The sequence below is a fragment of the Acipenser ruthenus genome, chromosome 2 (genome assembly GCF_902713425.1).
Source record: "Acipenser ruthenus chromosome 2, fAciRut3.2 maternal haplotype, whole genome shotgun sequence".
NCBI lineage: Eukaryota > Metazoa > Chordata > Actinopteri > Acipenseriformes > Acipenseridae > Acipenser > Acipenser ruthenus.
The window spans coordinates 108,780,199-108,803,611 of NC_081190.1; the positions used below are offsets into that span (position 1 = coordinate 108,780,199).

Here is a 23,413-nt window from a genome sequence, read left to right on the forward strand (position 1 = left end):
GCCTGCAACTCTCCAACTCGAGGTGGGAGTCCAGAGGAGCGAGAGTAGAGAGCGAGGAGAGGAACGAGAGCGTTTAAAACGATTACAGGAACAGTGAAGGCTACAGCCTGACCTGTATTATTTATTATTTATTGTGGATTTTGTGTTCGTGATTTGTTTTTGTTTAACCCTTTTATTTGGCTCTGTGAGCGCAAGTGTTCTTTTGTTTAAATATTTATTTTATTTTTGTTATTAATAAAAACGGCAGCCAGCCGATTCTTTCTTTTGAACTGCAGTACTTCCCCGGTGTCAGTTTTATTTTTCCCTTCCTGCTTCTGCCTGACGTCAGCCCCTCGGTCATCCCTGTCACAGTCATGTAAGGATTTTGCGTTGCACTTGGGCAATTGCTGACCCTCCAAAAACTTTACACCTCCTCTGACATGGTGCAAACCATTGTAGGAGCGAGTAACTAAGAGCTCTATAAAAGCACACACCTGCAGAGACCTGTCATTGGCTTCAGGATGGCTGCTGTGGTACACTTCCTGATGTGGCGACACGTGGTTCTTGTTGAGGACAGGCAGGAAAACCTTTGGAGGAGATGTATACATATTTCAGTTGTAACAGGTATTACCCGATATTAAGTTATTAAAATACCAACAAATTTGGGCTGTTCTGTCTTCTTAATGTGACAGCATTTTAAAATATGTTGAAAAAAACATGACTGTATGCTTTGCAGATCGTATTTGACGTGTGAACATAAAACAGATTGTACGTCCTGAAAGCAGTAATTATTCGTAATCATAGCAGAACTAAAAATAAACTTTGATTTTGACAAACCTTTCAACCGGAAGTCAATGGCTTTATAATGTATTGGAAATGACTGCTTGTCAAAACGTTTCACAATTTGTTTTGTACTAGGTTTCTTTTTTGATCATTTCTTACTTGACACAGGAATTGGTATTAGCTGGTTCCTAAACATCATTGATGATTTTATGTTCTGATGAAATCTGAAGCCTTCTGCACCACAAAAGCTTTAAAGGTTAAGAACCCCATAAAGCTCTCACACTGTTTCTCACCTCAAGCTAGGGCCTCCCCCACCTTATCAAGCAACTATTACACAGAAACAACTTAAGAAAGAGGGGAACGCGCTTATTACAAATGCAAGCATGGCTATTAAGTTTAAAACAGTTTCAGCGAATGCCAAGGGTGTGACATGTATTGTATTTACACTAAACATTTTAGCTCTGACATTAACCTTCCATGCTACAATACTTGTTATTCTTGATCAAAGCTGTTGCTGTTTGGCACTGTTAAGCTGTAGGAAATTGGTTGCTAAAATATAATGAGGTCTTATGTGGAAGCCCTGTGCACCTATGTGCATAGCAACAGAAGAGGAAGTCAGTGTGTCTACTCTAGCAACATATTCCCACATGAGGAGCACTGGGAATGCTGAGCCTCCCTTGGTGACTGTTGATTGTTAGTGGTGTCTATCTCAATATACAAGAACCAATCACCTTACTCCCACTAATGCACTGTACATTCAAATGTACTGTACATAATAGTACCTGCCCTAGAGTAGAGGTGGCCGAAACAGCAATAAGTGAGAACATAGCACCTCAAAATGGAAAGTTACCAATGCTTTTGAGTTGCAACCATGTTTTTGCAGTTTTATGTAACAGAGCAGTTTAATGTGAGTTAGAAAGGTTGCATGATGCAGGATATGTCTGCAAATCAGATTTCAATGCAACATAATGTGAAAACCAAACAGCAGTGTTATAAGAAATACAGAGACCATAAAAACTCCTTATTCTGAGCATGTAATTTCCTCATGTCTTGACAGTAATCAACCTCAATACTGAAAAGGTATTAGAATTCCACAGACACAATTCCAAGTAATGTTTATATGCTGTACAAAAGACTATTTACCCATAGCTGCATCAGATGAGATCCTAATACGGTTTCTTGTTTAAATGTATTTTCTCACTGCTATTGAACAATACCTTTATGTGAAGAACCAATTCAACAAGCCATCTGTAAACAGTCTAAGGTTGCTGCCTTTGGGTGTCGGTTTCTCTCAGTTACAAAAAATTATTTTCCATTAATGGGAGGAACCCTTTATATGTATGTGTTTTTTTTCCTGAATCGTTTTTATTAAAGTGGAAGTGGAATGAGGAACCCGTTTGTATGGTTTTAAACGTTGTCTTTGCTTACTGTGTATGTTTTCAATCAGTCAGAAATGTTATTATTGTTTTCTTGTTTTTCTACGTTCCACATGGTTTTCCTCTTTGCACATTACATTAGTAGTCTTCACTGATTTGCTGCACTGGTTCCTGACTTCAGGCATTAGTTTCTGGCTGTTTGATGAGCTTAGCTTGTGGTGAAACATTCATGTGTGGCATAGGACTGCAATTCTGTATTATATTCTGAGCTCTCTGCCACTCGCTGCTAAGGAAGGCTAGGGGTCCAGCAGCACTGTGAAAACTGCTTCCAGCTCCTTTCATGAGCGACAGCTAATTTAGTATAAGGGTTAGGGATAGGCTTAGGGTTAGGGCTACCATTGCTGTACCACCAACATCATACCAACATGTAGTACCATATGAACAAATGTGTCTGTTTAAGGATCAGTATGCAGATTGTCACTGAAATACAGATTGTAAAATACTCAGGAGCAATATTGCTGACAGTTATTTTTTTTAGCTATGAGGTAATTTTTATCATCATTACAACATGACAGTGCTACGGAAGAGCCCTAGGGCCATGGGAGAAAAAAAAATAAAGTCGAAATTTCACCTTTGAAACATGAAAAATCACCTTTGAAAGATGACATTTTGCCTTTAAAAACACTACATTTTTACTTTTAAAGTTGAAATTTCACCTTTAAAAAAAGAAATTTCGGCATTTTACAACCAGCTGGGTCATGGTAAAAGCCGGAGGAGGCGGAACTCGGAACTCTTGCTGACAGCACTGCTGCCTGAAGCGTCCGGGTTTTAATAAAGAAAATGCATTTTCCCCACATATATTATAGAATCTGTTTGAAAAAGCAGCTAAAGTTTGGAGTAAGCATGTTTTACACGGGATCGATCGATAATTAATATACGTTTCTCTTTAGGCAATATACAGTTTTTAATTAAGGCTGTTTTATGAATAAAGAGTGTCTTGCCCCATTGATCATTTTTATACTGCATAGGCAAATGTCTCTTTGAAAAAATATGTAAGTTTGGAGCGATGCAAAGTACATATTTCTATTAAGTATTATAATAACATCACCAAAGGTGTCTAGTGTGTCATTAAAGTTGTAATTCCTTTATGAAGAACATAATGTAGCGATCCGTGCATTTATGTGATGGTGTTTTGTGTACTGTAATCCCCGCTGTATTGTGTCCCTTTCCCCTCTGTATTCCCGCAGTTGTTTGTTTAGCTTTGTCTCTGTGCCTGTCTGTGTAATGTAGCCTGCATGCATGGTGCTTTCTGTGTCTCCCCTGTGATTGGTTGTTGTTTATCTGTGCCCATTGGCTCCAGTGTGCGGCTGAGGACCAATGGGATGTGTGTAAGCTCTGGTACCCGATTGCCATAAAGGGGCAGAGTTACGCTATAAAAGGGAGCTGCGCAGCCAATATTGTGTGTGTGGTTCCAGAGAGCAGTGGGATCGAGAATGGTACTGCATTCGCCATCCAGTCGATCTGCCGGCGTCAAGCAGGAGTGGCTAGGAGATGGAGAGACGAGCGTCCAGGAACCTTCCTGGGTCTGGCGTCCTACTACAGGAAGTTTGTACAAGGATTCGCCATCGCCAGCCCCCTTCACCGCCTCCTGGACAAGCAACAGCACTACCAGTGGACTCGAACACGAGGCCGCCTTCTCCTAACTGCGGCATGCTCTAACCAGCGCTCCTGCACTTGCAGCTCCGTCCACAACAGCTCCCTTCATCCTGGACACAGATGTCAGCAACAAAGGTATCGGCGCGGTGCTGTCGCAAGGTGCCCCTGAAGATGGAGAGAGAGTGGTGGCCTACTTCAGTCATGCCCTCAGTAAAGCGGAGCGCAATTACTGTGTGACCCGGAGGGAGCCTTTGGCGGTAGTGAAAGCCATCAAACACTACCGCCCCTACCTCTGTGGTTGCCGGTTTATGCTCTGCACTGACTACGCCTCGCTGCAGTGGTTGCTGTGATTCCGGGAACCCGAGGGACAGGTAGCCCGCTGGCTCGAGATGCTTCAGTCCTATGACCTGTGCATCCGACACCGACCGGGGGTGAAGCATGGGAATGCTGACAGACGTACTCCAGGCCAACCACGGTGCGACAGGGGTAGGACATTTCGGCATCTCCAAGATGCTGGCACGCCTCCGCGACCGATACTATTGGGGGCCATGACGTGGAGACCCACTGCCAACGGTGTGATGACTGCACCGCCAAGAAACAACCCAGCAAACAGTCACACACACCCCTAAAGCAGTACCAGGTCAGCGAGCCAATGGAGAGGGTGACCATTGATGTGATGGGTCCCTTTCCCACCTCAGATAGCGGGAACCATTTCGTGTTGGTAGCGGTGGATTACTTCACAAGTGGCCGGAAGCCTACACGTTGCCAAATCAAGAGGCACAGACGGTGGCTGACACACTCATCGGCGGGTTCTTCTCCCGGTTTGGGGTCCTGCAGGAACTTTACTCCGACCAGGGCCGTAACTTCGAGAGCAGGGTCTTCGGCAGCATCTGCAAGCGGCTGGGAATCAGTAAGACCCTCACCACCCCCCTTCACCTACAAAGCAATGGTTTGGTTAAGCATTTCAACTGGACGCTCGGCACCCAACTGGCCATTGTCACCAGCGAACACCAGCGGGACTGGGATCAGCACCTGCCGCTCATCCTGCTCGCATGCCGCATCGCAGTACAGGAGTCTACATGTTGCACCCTTGCTCTGTTGGTGATGGAATGGGAACTACGGACGCCAGCTGAAATTCCCTATGGATGACCTCCAGGAGTGAAGGAATCTGCAAGGATGGAGTACGCCGAGCGTCTGCAGGATTGCCTGGACAGTGCCCACTCCTTCGCCTGGGAGCAGCTCCAAGTCGATGGAGTCAGACAACGGCGGAACTACCACTTCCAGCTGGGTGAGTTGGTCTGGGTCTATAGTCCCCGTCGAAAGGGTGCTCTCCGAAGCTGGATACACCCTGGATGGGACCATGTACAGTCCTGGCCCGCGTGGGAGAGGTGGTCTACCGAGTCCTGCTGCTCATCCGGAATCGGAAGGTGGTACTACACCGCGACCGCCTTGCCTCCTATCATGGACTGAGGCTGGCAGCAGTGACTCTTTCCCCAGCACCCACCCTAGAGACATTTGTCTATGCAGTATAAGAATTATCAATGGTGCAAGACAGTCTTCATTGATAAAACAGCTTTAATTAAAAACTGTATATTGCCTAAAGAGAAACGTAGATTAATTATTGATCAATCCCGTGTAAAACATGCGTACTCCAAACTTTAGCTGCTTTTTCAAACAGATATGATTCTATAATATATGTGGGGAAAATGCATTTTCTTTATTAAAACCCGGACGCTTCAGGCAGCAGTGCTGCAGGAAGAGTTCCGAGTTCCGCCTCCTCCGGCTTTTCCCATGACCCAGCTGGTTGTAAAATGCCGAAATTTCATGTTGTTAAAGTCGAAATTTCGAGTTTTAAAGACGAAATTTCGAGTTTTTATTTTTTTTTCTACCATGGCCCTTGGGCTCTTCCATACAGTGCCCTGTAGAATTCATACAGAATATTACAAAATACAAAAACTGTGTACACAGTATACTAAAAGTGTATTTGCCACTTGAAATGCATTTGGTGGAATAACCTCGGCACCCTTTAAGGGTCAGTAAGGAGTCTGCAGCAGAGAGCAGCCAATTGTAAACACATTTCAAATCAGGTTTGAACCAGCATGTGGCTGAGCCCTGGGTAGTACATGCTTCAACTTCTTCAGTAGAACAAGCTGCCCTAGATTTTTTAGTACTCGGCAGTGACTGAGCTAGCAGGTGGGTTAGCAAAAGGGCAAATAACAAAATGATCTAATACCCTCCGTGTCATGTGACTGACACTGAATTTGAAATCTTCAAAAACATCAGCCTATATATAGTGCAATGTAAATGGGAGATCAAAGGCAGCGTTTCAGAAGGGTATCATTTTTCTTCCATAAAGATAATGAAAAAGGAGACCTAAAGATAGGTCATGGGAACAGGAAACAATGTGGACTGTGAATCGTTTTTAACTTTGTCAGCAGCATAGATAACAGAAATGAAAACTTTTTTTCCTTTAGAGTTTTCCGTTAACGGAAATATTTTGCGCCACCATGCTTTTCTTGGATTTCAAAGGGATGCATCATTTACATTTGAAGTCACCCAAAGGCCTCTTACCCCCATTCTATATTTTATATATGACATGCCTTTAAAGATATGGGGTTTTTTTGCATACCAAAACAAGAAAATCTGTTAATAAATGTTTTATTGATGAGATAGTACATTTTAAAACATGTTATGAATCAAATAAAAATGATTTAAATGATCAGCACATTTCCTAAGGTGATCAGCACATTTCCTGAGTGTTTTCTACATTCTTCCTTAGTTTAGCCTTCTATGCATTCCAGTCCTTTTTAGCATTTCAGTTGGTTTACTTTACCTAAATGTTGTTCTGCTGACAAAACTCCTTTACATTTTAAAGCCTACTGTACTTCCAGCTCTGTTAATGTGGAAAATAAGCAGCAGGAGTTTGTATTGATTACATTTTACAGTAGTACTAAAAGAACAGTTGTAACATAAAGACATTGATGAAGATATTGCATTAAAAAATCTAAATGTGTTAATAAGTCCTTATACTGTAATATTGATTGCATTAATTCAAACATAAATCTGGTATTGTCAGTTCAAAAGGTTTTATATTACTAAAATATGGGACAGGCATCTCTTGAATTTATTTGTTTGTCATTTGACAATTAACGGTATTTTGTAAAAACGTGTATGCAGAAAGCAAAGCACTGAAACCCTTTAAACGTAATGACCCTTGAAGTCTCCGGCAATCAGTCCTATTGTTGCTGCATAGGCTGAGTACCACTACAGTGCATGCAGTCATATGGGAGCAGCCCCATTTAATTACATTTACCCTCCACGCAAAGCAATCTATTGAGATAAAAGTGTGTGGAAATGTAGCCACACAATCAGTTCTTGGTGATAATCCATCTTGCTAACTTTGTGGTCATTAAAGTGAGCCCCTATCTGTAGTCAGTGTTTGGTTAACTGCATATTGGTTGACGTCAGAAGTCATGATTCTCTCTACGTCTTTCCCAATCACTTGTAAATATACCAGTAGTTTGACACTCCATAAAGACGAGAAGGAGATACAAATGCTGTAATTAGCCATGAACCCACTGTAATGCCCCTTGTTTCAAACTTTTTTTTGGAACCAACTAAGGTCTCATACAAGAGTTCTGATATGGGTATTATATTGGTTGGACGAGTCATCCTTTCTTAAATAAGAGGACCAAAAAAAAAAAAAAAACTAAGGTCAATGTCATGGTCTACAAAACAGTGAACATACATTTTTTATATAACCCTGCAAAATCAGAGTCAGTACCTGAAATGGTTTTGGAGATATGAGGCTTTGGCAGTTTTGTAAAATTACTAACACAAATAATTATTTTTGTTTTTTTTTAACAATACCTATGATCAAACTTGACAGACAGAATCATACAATACAGTTGGTTACTGAGCCAGATCTGGCATGAGATCAAAGGTTACAAATACCTGTTTTCACTATAATAAGTTACTGTTACAGGGTTAAGCTACTGTGGTTTTGGTATTGGGCTGTATATAATGTATATTGTTTGTTAAACCTAACATTAACTCATGTCATAGCAAGTTAATGTTTTACATTGTTGTAAGATTTTTTGTAACAGTGAGTCTGATACTGCCTCATGATTTCTTTTAAAGATATAGATGCTTTTGCATAACAACTTCTTCAGAAAAAAATGCCTGTGGCGAACTGAAACGTATAATTGAGAATCATAATTAAATGGTGAGATTAAGTGTTTGTGAAATAAATATATAGAGATAGCAGAGTCGCATGAACTGTAAAAGCTGCTACACCAGGCACTGCTGTTACAAACCAAATACATTATTCTTGCTAACTTCTAACTGATGTTGACTCATCTTGTTAAGTTAGAGATGTGGAGAGGTGTGGGGGGGGGGGGGAGCTGTGGCACTAGGTGTATAAGATATGGATGAAACATGAAATACAGCTAATTGAACACATCTTCTAGACTGGGTCAGTAGAGTTTAAAATTCCAGATACAAAACACAAACTGGTGTTTGTAAGATGTTATTATAACAGTATGGTATGGATCCTAACTCTCTGGCACCAATGCAGCCCTTGATAGCTCAGCTCAATGGTGAATAGGTTCTCAGGAAGTACCGTAAGAGGTCACAGTTGTATATCATATTTCTTAGCAGACCTAGTCTGGAGTTCCTTACACTTACTCTACAGAACATGCGATGTAGCAAGCTCTGAAGTCCTGCACCACACGCTGCTTAATCTCCCTGCACTTCTGTATGTGTCCTGTATTAAGTGTCAGTCCATTAGTCCATAAACAGCAATCAAACCTATACCAACCCATGGGGGACTTCATTTAGCAGGGGCTCCCATATTTGACTAATGTGAGACAAAAGTCACATCCAACTGACCATATAGCCTTCTATTGAATACCTCCTTCTCTGTGCACAATGCTCCCCTTGCCATGCATGGACCTCATACACTCAAAGTTCCTTTGAATTTGATGTTGGTGCGACTGTTCTGTGCTGCACATACAGCTAGCTGGTTTCCTTTCTTCCCCTGCTGGCTATGCAAGCAATGTATTATACTGGCAATATGGTGCTGTTTTTGATCCATTTGCTTTTATTTTAGTTTTGAGCTCTTTTGTAGCTCTGTTTTCCTCTCCCTTGCCTTTCAAGTCTCTTATAAGCAGCAAATATATATAAATGACTCCTTTTCTATTTTATGAAAAATGATAGAAATGCAGGCTTGAACTTAGTTTGAGGGCAACAAAGACAATATTACTGGCCCTTTACTCGCTAATGATTTATATAAGACTGCCATCACCATAGAGCTCCCTCTTTCCAAAACAATAAGTATGCAATAAGTATTCTTCTCTATTTCTAACATAACCCTTTGTCAATGTAATCTTCCTGGGATGGCATCGACATCACAGACTGCACTACTCATTTATTTTCTAGAAGATGGTTCCATACATATGGCATCGAAGTCTGTTTATTAATACTCTACTTCCTCTCTTCCTTTTTTACCCTCTCTGAACTGTAAACAGTTTTTTTTTTTTGGGGGGGGGGGGGTATTACTTGGGGGGGGGGGGGGGGGGGTCTTTTTTTGCCATGACCTCAAGCTGTTTATTTTTTGTTGTTTGATTTATAGGCTGAGCATTGGTGGAAATGGAGGCTATAACTAGCAATTATGGAGGCTATGATAGCAATTGAAAAAGGAAGTTATTTTACATTGTGAGTGCATTATTTACCCCTTGCTTTAATCTGTCCTTCGAATAGTACAACACGATTATCATGTGGCTCGAATAATGTGCATCTTCCCATAACCTGTTCTGTGCTGTCAACACTAGGCTTGTTAAAAAGAAATCAGATAAGAAGCTAAGAGCCACATGACTGGTAAGTCAAAGTTTGCCCTTCAGTTGAACGTTGGCTTAGTTAGCACAAGTGCTACAGTACAGATAGCGTTACTGTGGACTGCTGTCCTCCCCCTCCCCAAATAGGCTCTTTTTCCTACACTAAAGACTAATGTGTCATACGTCCACTAACCAACGAGTCTGCACAGTATTCACCTCATACTAGACTAATATTCAAGACATAACTATTCATGCTATTACTTCTCCCTTATCCAGGTCTGGTCAGTGAATTCTTTACAATAGGCTTGCACAATTGCCCTTGTACCTTATTCTCCAGGCTATGGCTGTAAATGAGAGGTGCAAAAGCACTGATGATCTGACTGAAATGAAGGGCTATTGTGGAAATAGGAAACCAGCAACCTTGTTGCAGAAAGGAGCATGACCTGGACGCACATTCATAAGACAAATCCTGTTTCTCATTTTAAGAACAGTGTTAAGTAAATGTAGAAAAAAACAGGATTATGTTGAAAAATATACAGCTGTGATAAAGACAAAATTTGATACAGCAAAAGTCATGTGTCTCTTGAAAACAGTTAAGGTTGTTTGAAATGTTTTTGAATAAAAAAAAGCCAACCAAACAAAAACTATCAAAAAAGCCAAAATGATTTAATCTTGAAAGTACAATATTAGAGTATACTTTTATAATCGACAAAGCAGAGGTTTCATAGCTCTTTATAAGGCAGTTAAGGGGAACCGTTGTCTTGTGCTAGAATGTGCTGTAATTAAACTGCTGCAACCCAAGGATCTCCAGATAGTGCAGCAGCTGCTTACGACAAACAGCCTTCAGAAAACATCTTTGTAGACTACTTCACAAGGCTCTCAGATGTAGCAAGTGCAAGGTAATTTCAAAGTGTCATTATCGGTGGCTTCCTGGTGATATCAAAAGGCTGCCAGCCAATAAAGCCAATAAGGGCGAAGGCATATATCTCTGAATCACTTTTTTTTCTGAATGGGTTTTTTTAAATTCACAGAGTTGCTTTGCCCTCTGTTAGCTTGCTATCTTTGTTTAATTGTATCTAGAAGGCTCTTTTTTCTTTTTGATAAGTTAATTGTGAAAGATATCTTGCTTACCAGTGATGGTTGCATCCATGTCCAGTCTATTATGTTTAAAATACAGAAAGCAAAGCTACAGTACTGCATATTGAGAGAGCTATGTTTAAAGTTATGTACGGTATAATGCATAGCGAGACAGCTAATCTAAAGCTGTGGGTGTTGCTAAGCTTGAAACTGTTATTACACTGTCAATCCAGTAGATGGAACACAAGCGAATGTTCTTCTATAGTTCTACACTGGGTTAGAGTGCTTTATCTTAGACTTTGTCTAAAAGTGTGTGTAATCAGTGTATAAGTGACTTTGGGAATGTAGTGTGTGTAAATTGAAGGTAAAAAGAAACAAAACTCAACCTTGAGCTTTACGGACCTAAGAGTGAACTCTAGCGTCATAACCCTTTCAGCCAATCAGAATACAGCAAGTATCCCTTGTATTGGGGAAGGGTGTGACAGAGTGTGAATACAAGCATGGTATACGTTTTGTTAACTGTACTACTTATGTACTACTTATGTACTACATCTGCTGAAAAGAAATGGAAGAGAACCAAACTCCCTGCTGCCCTAGACCTTTACCGCACTCTCCTCTCCTCCTTCTCCTCTACTCTCTCCTCTGCTAAATGTGCTTATTTCCAATCTGTAATCGAAGCCTCCACTAACAACCCACGTAAACTATTCTCTACCTTCTCCTCCCTCCTAAACCCTCCCCCCCTCCTCCTCCCTCCTCTATCTCCCCTGACGACTTTGCCTCCTTCTTCTCTTCTAAAATCTCAGATATCCGCAAACTCTTTAACACCTCTCCCTCCCCCGCACCCCCTCCTGCTCCAACCCCTACACCCACTACATCCCCTACTAACTCGCCCTCCCTCTCCACCTTCTTGCCCCTCTCAGACTCTGACCTCTCCTCCCTGCTCCAGGGTTACAAACCCACCACGTGTGCCTTGGACCCCCTCCCCACTCACCTCTTTCAAGCTGCTGCTCCTGCTCTACTCCCCTTCATCTCCTCACTCCTCAACACCTCTCTACTTTCTGGCATCTTTCCCTCTGCCTTCAAAAAAGCCTCTATCACTCCCCTCCTCAAAAAACCTACCCTCGACCCCACCTCCCTCCAGAGCTACCGTCCTGTCTCCCTCCTACCCTTCCTCTCCAAAACCCTCGAGCGGACTGTACACCGCCAGCTCTCTGCTTTCCTGTCCAACCACTCTCTGCTTGACCCTCTCCAATCTGGCTTCCGCTCTGCTCACTCCACTGAAACCGCCCTCCTGTCTGTCACCAACTCACTTAAGTGTGCCCGAGCTGCCTCTCTCTCCTCTGTCCTAATTCTCCTCGACCTATCTGCTGCCTTTGACACTGTTGATCACTCTATTCTACTATCATCTCTTGCTGACCTGGGGATCTCTGGCACTGCTCTGGCCTGGTTCTCCTCCTACCTCTCCAACTGCACTTACCAGGTAACCTGGCGTGGAGCAACCTCCACACCTCACCCTCTCTTAACAGGAGTCCCCCAAGGGTCAGTCTTGGGTCCTCTCCTGTTCTCTCTCTACACCCGCTCCCTGGGCCCCCTCATCGCATCCTTTGGTTTCTCATACCATTTCTATGCTGATGATGCTCAGATTTTCCTCTCCTTCCCCACCTCTGACTCCACCATCTCCTCCCGTATCTCTACCTGTCTGTCTGCTATTTCCTCCTGGATGCACTTGCATCACCTCAAACTCAACCTCTCTAAATCTGACCTCCTTTTCTTTCCCTCCTCCTCCCCCTCCTCTGATCTCTCTATCTCTGTTCCTCTGGAATCTACCACACTCTCTCCCTCTTCCTCAGCTAAGAACCTTGGAGTCACCCTGGACCCCTGCCTCTCTTATTCCCAGCACATCTCCACTCTGGCACGCACTTGCCGATTCTTCCTGAGCAACATCCGAAGAATCCGACCCTTCCTCACCAACTATGCTACCCAGCTCCTGGTCCAGGCCCTGGTACTCTCCCGCCTAGACTACTGCAACTCCCTCCTGGCTGGCCTCCCTGCGTCCGCCACCCGTCCGCTCCAGCTCATCCAGAACTCTGCTGCCCGCCTGGTGTTCTCTCTGCCTCACCCCACGCTACTCCACTACTCTGCTTGCTCCACTGGCTCCCGATCACCGCTCGCATCCAGTTCAAGACTCTTGTACTAGCCTACAGATGCCTTGACCAGACTGCACCCAGCTACCTCCAGACCCTCATCTCTCCCTACACCCCCACTCGACCTCTCCGCTCCGCCTGCACTAGAAGACTGGCTCTACCTCCGCTATGCTCCCCTGCCTCCAGAGCCCGCTCCTTCTCCACCCTTGCTCCGCAGTGGTGGAACGACCTTCCTACAGATGTCAGGACTGCCCAGTCCCTGACCACATTCCGGCGCCTCCTTAAGACTCACCTCTTCAAACAGCACCTGTAGAACTCCTCTGTTGTATCCTGGGACACTATCACCCTTCATTTAAATATGCTTTATTTTGCTCTTATCTGCCCCCTATTTTACTACATTTAATCCTGTACTTCAGAATATTGTAATCTGCCAAGTGTTTAACCTGTAGTATTTTGTACTTAATCATATCCTGATGTAACTATCACTATTTAATCATATCCTGATGTAACTTTCACTATTATCTGCTGTATTATTGAATTGTGGTTTGTCACACTTGAAAAAAAATTATTGTATTTCTTGCTCTTATTGTATGACTTGTATTGTAACACTTGAATGTATTTGTATTTGCTTGCGATTGTAAGTCGCCCTGGATAAGGGCGTCTGCTAAGAAATAAATAATAATAATAATAATATGTACTGGAAACCTTTTTGAAGCTGGTATAGGAGCAACAAAGCTAGCTGTACAGTCTTTTAGTTTCTGGAAACAAGTTATTATTCTGAAAGATCTCAAGTCTAAACTCAGAAAGTGGAGTTTACCTGCTTTGGATGAACTCTTCCAAACCCTTCCTTTTGAACCTGGAAGCCATGTTCATTTGCAATGAGAAGCTTGTGTGTTTCTTTGTAAAATAACTACCTTGAACTTATATTAGAATTGCAACTGGCAGGTGCAACACTTTAAATCCTTCTTAGACAACTCAACAGAATGTACTTTTCTTTTTTTTGCTGGACACCTTTTGATTTCAAAAAGTACAAAAGTCAGTTCAGTGTATCTCTAGGACACTTGTTTTCTTTTAACAAAGGATATTTGAGTGCTCCCAAAGACATGTCAAGTGTAAATTGGTTACAAAATGGTAGCAGTGGCGGGATTGAAATATTTATAATTGAAGCAGGTAAAAAGAGGGTAAAAAAGTATCAGATTGTCTGTGAAATGAATGCAACTCCAGCGGCACTTGACAACTATAGAAAACAGAGCAATTGGTGAAAATGTTCCAAAAGTTAAGTACAGCAGATCTTTATTTGGGTCATACAAAACTGATCTATCACAAGATCGACACTGAAGATACTAAACCAATTAAACATGTTTTAAACAGGGTACCTATCCACCAGCAGGATGCTTTTGACAGGCACTTGATTAATCTGCAAGAAAAGGGGGATACTAAGTCGCCAGAGTCCCCGAGCTGCTCCAGTCATCTTAGTACAAAATAAGGACAGCTCTCTTTATTTTTGCATAGACTACTGGAGGCTGAATATACACACTACAAAAGATGCTTATCTCTTACCGCAAGCATCCAAAACTCAAGAGCACAGTGCTTTTGGATTTAGCCAGTGACTATTGGCAACTTGAAATGCATCCCAATGATCATCCAAAGACAGCTTTTCTAAGAATAGGCTTTATGGCTTTAACGTGAAACCCTTTGGGCTTTGTAGTGCACCTTTCAAAGGATAACAAATCTGGTTCTAGTTGACTTTCAGTGGTCATCGTGTTTAGTGAACTTTGACGATATTGTTTTTTTTTTTGGGAGGACCATTCCAGGAACATTTCAATCATCTTGATGAGGTTTTTAACCAATTGCAACATCTGGGCTAAAAGTAAAGCCATCTAAATGTGACTTGCATAGTGTGGGTGCTCTCAAGCACCCATGGGGAAAAATAAGCGGGTGCTCTGCACCCACCTCATGACTGTTTTTGTTTTATGTGATGATTTGTCATGTTAGAAACTTTGCCTTGAAATCAAACTTTTAAAAATTAAAAGGTCCCGCAAAGTGCAAATACATTTCTCAGTCCATACCGGTAAAGTTCCAGCAATCTGTAGTGTGGATGCTTCACAATCGGAACTAGTGCAGCTGTTAAAATGTTAAACGTTAAAGTTGAGCAAGTAATGCAAATGACTTTGATGTGCAGAGATTAAAACTTCAATCGAGACATATTTTTGGATATAGCTAGAAAAATATCCCAATATCCAGTGTTCACGATCTCTGTATATATACATGTTTCATACTGGATACAATATCCAGTGTTCATGATCTCTGTATATACAGTATGTTAAGGGTGAAACCTGGTGGTCTGGCGAGTCTAGTTTTGCCCGGGCCAATCTAGTTTCACCAAGGGCTTCTGGCCGAATCCCAAAGTTACCACCTTTTTTTTCTGCACTCACCCGTGTCCAGTCGGACGAATCTAGATTGGACCAGAACTTGAAAAAGATGACTGGGCGAAACCCATTTTTTCAACAGTTTTCACTGAATTTCGGGACTAGCCCAGGCAAGTCTAGTTTTGTCCAATGCTTCAAAACCAGATTCGACGCTGGGCGAATCTGGTTCGTCGGCAGGTACCCTGGCACGCATGTGGAAGCTGGTAGTGGAGAGTATAGAATGCAAAACTAGACTCACCCAAATAATTGGCATAGGCAAAACTAGATTTTCCCAGCATCGATGTTGAAGCTTTGGATAAAGTTAAACTCACCCAAATTAATGGCATGGGCGAACCAGATTTGCCCAGCATCGATTTTGAAGCATTGGACGAAACTAGACTTGCTTGGGCTAGTCCCGAAATTCAGTGAAAATTCAGTCATCTTTTTCAAGTTCTGGGCTATCTAGATTTGCCCGATTGGACGTGGGCAAGTGCCGAAAAAAACTTCGGGGTTTCGCCCAGAAGCCCTTGGCCCGGGCAAAACTAGACTCACCCTTAACATATATACATATTTCATACTGGATTAAATGTTTCAGTAACCTACCATCGATATTATACAGTCATATTGTCTCTATTTAAATCACTGCAGATAAGGTTTTGATTACATTTAAAATGACTCAATGTGTTACCCCTGTTCTAGCCTCATTGCTCTGGCTGCCAGTACATTATCGAATTGATTTCAAAAGTGTGCATTACCTTGTCCCTTTTTATCTCTGACTGCTATATAGGAGTGTTTGCAATGTTCCAGTGCACAAAATATATATTTTTAAAGTAATTATACTTGGGAGCCACTAAATATTTCTTCTCATGATAATAATAGATGTATAATCGCATAAGTAACAATGTTAGAATACAAAATGTAAAATATTCGATTTCTTGTATTTTCTTAGGTTTTTTTTTTTAAAACATTATAGTAACTGTATACTTTTATATCTTGTTACTACACCGCATTTACTCCCCAGCAGTATACACAGTGTATTCCAATAACTTGGTATTGTCTTGTTTTTTACATTCACATTGTGGAGGTTTCCTGTGGCAGGTATCAGTGCTGTATTGAAGTGACAAAGACAGTGATTGAACAGGGGCTGCTTTAAAAGTGTTACCTGTAATTGAGACACACTGCACAGGCTTGAGAATATTACTCTGCTTCCCATGGCTAAATTATCTACACACACATGATTTACATACCCTCTAGACTTGAGGAAGTCTTCCTTTGAGTATTCATTTGAAATTTCCATGCAGCCTAATCCCACTCCTGGTGGGGATCAAACCTTCTATCCTCTACGGTAATCCAAATGTTGTATTATTTTGTTTTTGTTTTTCAATAGCGATCTCTTTAGAAGCCTCAAGTTTTAAACAAACTATATTTTTTGATAAAAAAGGTTGATACTTAAACTGCTATAGACTGCTGTTAAAGAACAAATATGTTTTTATTCCTAAGAATGAACCTAAGACAAACTTTTAAGCTTTGTGAATATGACTGAAAAATGTTACATTACATTCAGACCATTAGCACATTATGTTCTTGCAGTGATGTAAAATTAAACCATTATTATTTAGTTTGTGCAGTCAATTACAGTCTAATTTAATCTAGCATGGAAACAGAATTTGGTGAATCACCTCATTTTCTTAGTTTATTGCATTCTTACAGAGGGAACCTATTTTTATATTTAATAACCCACCATACAACTCAGGTTTTATAAGGGGCAGTGGGCTCTGTTTTATATTGAAATTTATGTATATGGAGCAATAACTATCTAATATTATTCTGTTCCCAACACCAAGGCTACAGTACAATACAGTTCGGAATTGTTTTTTTCCTATGTTCTAACTTTCCCTAATTACAGTTCTAAGAAAAAACGTATGCATGTGTAAACCATTTTGGATTCTGACCCCTGTTGATTAGATGAGATGAGGTTAAAACATGACCCTGGTTCTTTTGCATACTGGTAAAGATGCCTGCTTTCAGTGTGCATGGTCACTGGTTCGCACCCAGCCTCCACCCTTACATTTATCTGCAGTAAAGGTGCCCTTTTGGTTGATAAAATAATTGTACTGTACACTGAAGCTTAGTCACTATTTGTTTTTAGAAATCACCATTGTCAGTGAATTGGGTCATCTCTCACAGATTACGACCGATGGACACTCTGACCATGGACGAGATTTACAGTTGCGGGATGACTTCTTGTTTTATAGATGACTTGGACATTATCCTTACGCTTGGTTGATGACCACAGATGTAATATTTGCAGTTGTCAGAGTTTGTTTGATGATGGAAATTATATGTAACATATGGCGTCTTAAAACCTGAAGGCCATATTTATTGAAAAATTTGAATATTTATAAAATACTCTATTGGTCCCTTGATCATTTTAACTGGCTTCTGGCCACATGCCTGCTTGATTTACCAAAACCTGCCATGACATCTTATGTTGTTTACCTTACTAATGTAAAAATATATTTCTAAAATAATGTTAAAAAGTATCATATTGATTTGTTTTGCTTATTTATTTGATGTACAAACCAACCTTGATGTAAAAACAAGCTACATGGTAAAAAAAAAAACACTGATAACATAAATATAGCTTTAAAATACAAGCATGTCAGAAACAAAATACATATACTATATCATATATACATATATGCTTGGTCTAAATTGCTTTTTTTTTCTGTGACTCCTGAATACACTTTTACAATGTATTTTTTGTAATACAGTATTTACATAATACACACAAAGGGCACATGTAAAACATTCTTGGTGCTATGACAGTTTAAATCTTGCACTCAGAAAATAAAACAGAATACAATGTCACGCCAGGTCTCCAATTACCTGTTTTAGTCTGGCTTCCCAGTGATGTACACGGCATGAACCGAGGTGACCCGTCAACAACTCCACTGGGCGTGTGGATTAGGACAGAAGTATGATAGCCTTCCTGAAAGCTATAAACAGGCTCATGAAAGATATACAATCCAAACAATTCCAGGGCATATTGGCAGCATTAATAGCTCCTAGACCTTTGCAGGAAAGACAGTTTGAGAACAGCCCTCTCCCAATCTGAGGGAGGTCAACATGCCTTTCTGGTAACTTATCTGGTGTTGATGATCTTTAGTGTCAAGATTTATTTGATGGAACCTAGCGGTCGAGTCTCACTGAAGTGCTATATTTGCAGCTGTTTGTTCATAAGTCTCTCACATACAAAGTGTGCTAGGCAAAGAGCAACTGCAAAGCCCAAATATTAACATATTTTATCCAGCATATCTGAGCATACCTGTAACCTGCTGCTGTACTTTCTAGGACATCTTTGTAAATGAGATACCTGAAGCTCATATGGCCTTCCTAAATAGTATGAGTATGGAGATAAAGCTCCTTTGCATAGTGGTTGGAGTCATTTGAAGTTTGACTATGAGATTAATTGCTAACTGCGAACAAGCTCATGTGTGAAATGTAACTTATATTGTTGTAAATCCTGAATTGGTTTAGACTACAATGCAATGAGTCTTAATTCCATCCCAGGAATGATGTGAGCCACATACATATCACAAAAAACAAAAAGTATCTGAATCTCACCACAATGCATTGTGGTCTTTAGCTATGTAAATTGCAAAATAAGCACCAAGTTTCAGATAAACCGCCATATTGTAAAGTTCCTCTTGGAAATTCAGACAGTGTGGTCCATGTTAGTGATCTACACTGTGGCAGATCTAAACACTGCTTGTATTTACCTTTATTTTCACCAGTACACACAATAAATATACAGTGCAATGCAGGTTTATACATTTTAGGGCGACGCTGTTAATAGACCCATATTCCAGCTAAATCGTAGTTATTTTTACCTGAAATGTCTCCCTATCACACTTTTTTAAATATTCATAATTGATTCAAGTCGCCCCTGTAGTTACAAGTACAGTAAGGCATGGTTCCTGTTTTTGATCTCTTTCTGTGTACTATAACTTTGGCAACTATGATAGCAGTACAACACCATACATGATTGAGAACATCACAAAACAGTATGGAAATTGTACAAAATTGTCAAAGCATATTTGCTCTGCTACCTGCTTTGATGCAATCTGCATGCAACTTCACTTTGTGTTATAGGATGCAGAATAATTTGCATTCACTAGCTGTTGGAATTGGCCCTGGGCCATACAAGAGTTAACTACATTTACACTTACTAAAGATATATTTATTGATCTCTACAGTGAACAGCAATATCTGAAAATGTATTTCTTAAGATAATAACACATAAATCGTTATAAAACTAAAAAAAGCAAAACAAAGCACAAGATTTAGATTTTTCCCTTTTGGGGTAGGTAAAATAAAAAGGAAATCCTTTTACAGGAAGGCACTTTGATTGCAGGTTAACATCTTTACGGTTTAAAGACAACAAAAGCAAATTAATTAAGTGTATTTTCACTTTAATTTACTGACTGAAAGTTCAAAAGAACTCACTAATCCTAGAGCACTGGATTTGTATTTCAATGATACATTGCACAACTTAAAACACTGGGTGCCCTGCTGTGACAATACACAGATGCTGTATCAAAAGGAGTGTTTTACATTGTGTTTAATCTCCCTCAAGTTAACCATAAATGCAATGCAATCAGTGCATTGATAACATCTATTGTGTGGCAATGTGACATTGGTTAAGTATTTTAACACACACACAAAGAAAGCTGACTATACTTAAAATAACTTTTAAATAACACTTCAAAATTCAGGAAAATACACTTTAGCTGCCTTTGTCTCATATTTTATGATAGATATTAAGTAACAAAAATTAAATTCCGAAATCCAGTGCATCAAACATCAACAAAAAAGCTAAACACAACTGTTAAATAGACAAAGTTAAACACTTAAATTGAATTAATATATGCCAAATTCAAAAGAAAGATTATATCATTGCAAATACTGTATATATTTTTAAGACGGGAGAAAATTAATGCCTTGGGAGAAAAAACATGCATAACTTGTATATTCACACACTGAGCCTGTGTAACATGTGACACAACATGCAATCCAACCAGGCATCTCATTGGTTGCATGGGTTGGCAGTCTATAGAGTTATTATTATTATTAATTTCTTAGCAGACGCCCTTATCCAGGGCAACTTACAATTGTTACAAGATATCACATTATTTATACATACAATTACCCATTTATACAATTGGGTTTTTACTGGAGCAATCTAGGTAAACCTTGCGCAAAGGTACAGAAGCAGTGTCCCCAACCTGGGATTGAACCCACCACCCTCCGGTCAAGAGTCCAGAGCCCTAACCACTACTCCACACTGCTGCCCTAGAGAAGCCCTGAGAAGCTGCTGGAAAAGAATAACCAAGTGGCGGATTGAAAGTACTTTACTTGAATAGAGGCTGTGTGGTCCAGTGGTTAAAGAAAAGGGCTTATAACCAGGAGGTCCCCAGTTCAAATCCCCCCTCAGCCACTGACTCATTGTGTGACCCTGAGCAAGTCACTTAACCTCCTTGTGCTCCATCTTTCGGGTGAGATGTATTTGTAAGTGACTCTGCAGCTGATGCATAGTTCACACACCCTAGTCTCTGTAAGTTGTCTTGGATAAAGGCATCTGCTAAATAAACAAATAATAATAATAATAATAGATTTAGAATAGACTAAACAGAAATAGGACAATGGCGAGATAGAAATTTGAATTTATTTAAGATTTTGAGTTTCGAACTTTGCAAATCTGACATATATGAATTAAATCAGTGTGTTGAGAATTTTCAATTTGGCATATGTGAATTCAATTCGAGTGTTGAGCTTTGTCTGTTTGACAGATGTTATTTCAATCCAAGTGTTCAGCTTTGTCATTGATGTTTGATGCATTGGCTTTCACAATTACATTTTTGTTACTTTCACCTTTCATAGTATTTACTACGTACTTAGCATGAAATTCTGTATTTGGGATGATAAGCAAGTAATCATAGTTATTCACAAATTTAAATAATGTAACAAATCATAAACACAGTGGACTTGCTCTCACATTACTGTATTACGTAACAATTTGTAAATGCCAGTTTGTGTTTAGGTCCCAGATGGGATTTTTATGAGCCAGGGTGAGAGGACCAGAAATCAATTTACAAAGCCCCCTGGTTGAATTTCAGTCGCACTACATAAATGAAAGCCAATGTCCTATGCATAGACATTGCATGACATTGGCTTGAACACTATTACACAATTGAGTGGACCTCATCTTTTATAGAACACATTACATGAATTAGCCACAGAGGAAACATTATTAGCATGACCTAATTCTTTTTCTACAGTTTTTTTTTTAATTTCAAAATACAATTCTCAAGAATATGATTTTTTTATATTTAACCTTCAATGAACAATTAAAATGAAATCAGATTATTCAAATTATAGTTAAGTGCTTACACATATGGTTGTGCTACTCAAAACAACACCCCACTGAATTTGTGTCTGGTTGTTGCATAGTCCTCTGCTTGTCTATAAACTCATTCAGAGGCAGCGATTGTGAATATTACACTCTTAACTCTTCTGCTTAAGTGCACAGAGGTGACCAAACTGTACACAGCCACTGAAGAACATTACCTTATCCCCAGGGATTGCACTAAACAGAAAGCAGAGTTTGCCTACAGTCAGTGGCGTGTACTGTTTTCAAAATTAGCCCTGCCTTTGACACTGCCTGACACATGCTCTGTCATTTCACAACACAACTGACAAGCTTAAAAAAATCCTAATTTGAAGCCAAGCGCAGAACCGTTGGTTCATGCATTTTATTGTGCACTCACTCGTAAGCAATCCTCTAAAGGTTGAAATGGGAAAACACAGCGCCTAACCTCTTTGGGGAATAAACTTGAGCAGAATTAATTGACTTGCGAATCTAAACAACCCATAGAGACCAGGCACGGAACTGGGTGATTTATAACTTAAGATGGAAATCCATCTGACATGAACAATTACAGACCAATCTCCAATTTGTCAGTTTTGGCAAAAATGTTGGAATCTATGGTCAGTAATCAACTGAAATGGTACTTGGATTCAGACAACATTTTAAACAATATGCAGTTTGGCATTAAAAGTTATGGGTGATATCAAAATGACTCTAGATAAAAAAATCTACATGTTTATCTCTGTTTATTGAACTTTCCAAGGCCTTTGATACGGTTGATCACGAATTATTCAATAAAATATTATTGTGTGCTGGTATTGGATTGCAAGCAGCTGGATGGTTTCAAAATGACCTTACTAATAGATCACAGATTGTCAAACATGCAAATATGATGTCAAATCCTATTTTGTTAAATAAGGGTGTTCCTCAAGGATTTATTCTTGGCCCATTATTGTTTATCCTATATATTAATAACATCGGTGATCTTTATGCAGATGATACTATTTTCTACTCATGTAATCCCTCCTCTTCCTTGGCAATCAATAATTTCCAGGCTGATTTTGATTCCATTCAACGTGCCTTCATTAATCTAAAGCATCTTTTAAATTCTAGTAAGACAAAAGCTATGGTATTTTCTTCTACAAGGACAAATGCTACTAAAGAATTATCTTTAGTTACTTCAGATAACAAAGTTATTGACATAGTTGATAACTATAAAGTATCTGGGTATCTGGTTTGATAGTAATCTCGATTTTAAGGTCCATATTGATAATCTTGCAAAAAAAATTGAAATTCATGATAGGCTTCCTTATAGACTCTGATCTCGTTTTTCTGTAGTTCCAAAAAAAAAAGGCTAACTGCTTGTATATTCTTACCACAAATTGATTATGGGGACACATTCTATAGGTTTGCATCGTCCTTAACATTAAGCAAACTCGATCCTATATATCATGCAGCCTTGCGATATATTACGAATTAAAGTTACAGTACTCATCATTGTGTGTTATACAGTTTGGTTGTCTGCACCTCCTTGGCTTTGCGAAGGTTGCAGCACTGGTATATTCAATTATATAAGGCTATTCTTTGTAAATTACCTCCATATATAAATGAATACTTTATAGTCGCTGTGGCAAAGTGGTTAACAGTGTGCAGGTGATCAATAAACAGACAGACAATTATAATCCAGGTGCAGTGGTGTTTAACGGTTTTTTTTTTTTACTCCAAT

The 23,413-nt window shown here is 40.0% G+C and overlaps 1 protein-coding gene across 3 annotated transcripts in view; it reads right to left on the reverse strand.

Annotated features, from left to right (window-relative positions):
* LOC117409421 (peroxisome proliferator-activated receptor gamma coactivator 1-alpha-like) overlaps positions 1–23,413 on the reverse strand; it is a 275,767-nt gene that overhangs the window by 48,494 nt on the left and 203,860 nt on the right. The gene's annotated exons all lie outside the window — the stretch shown is intronic.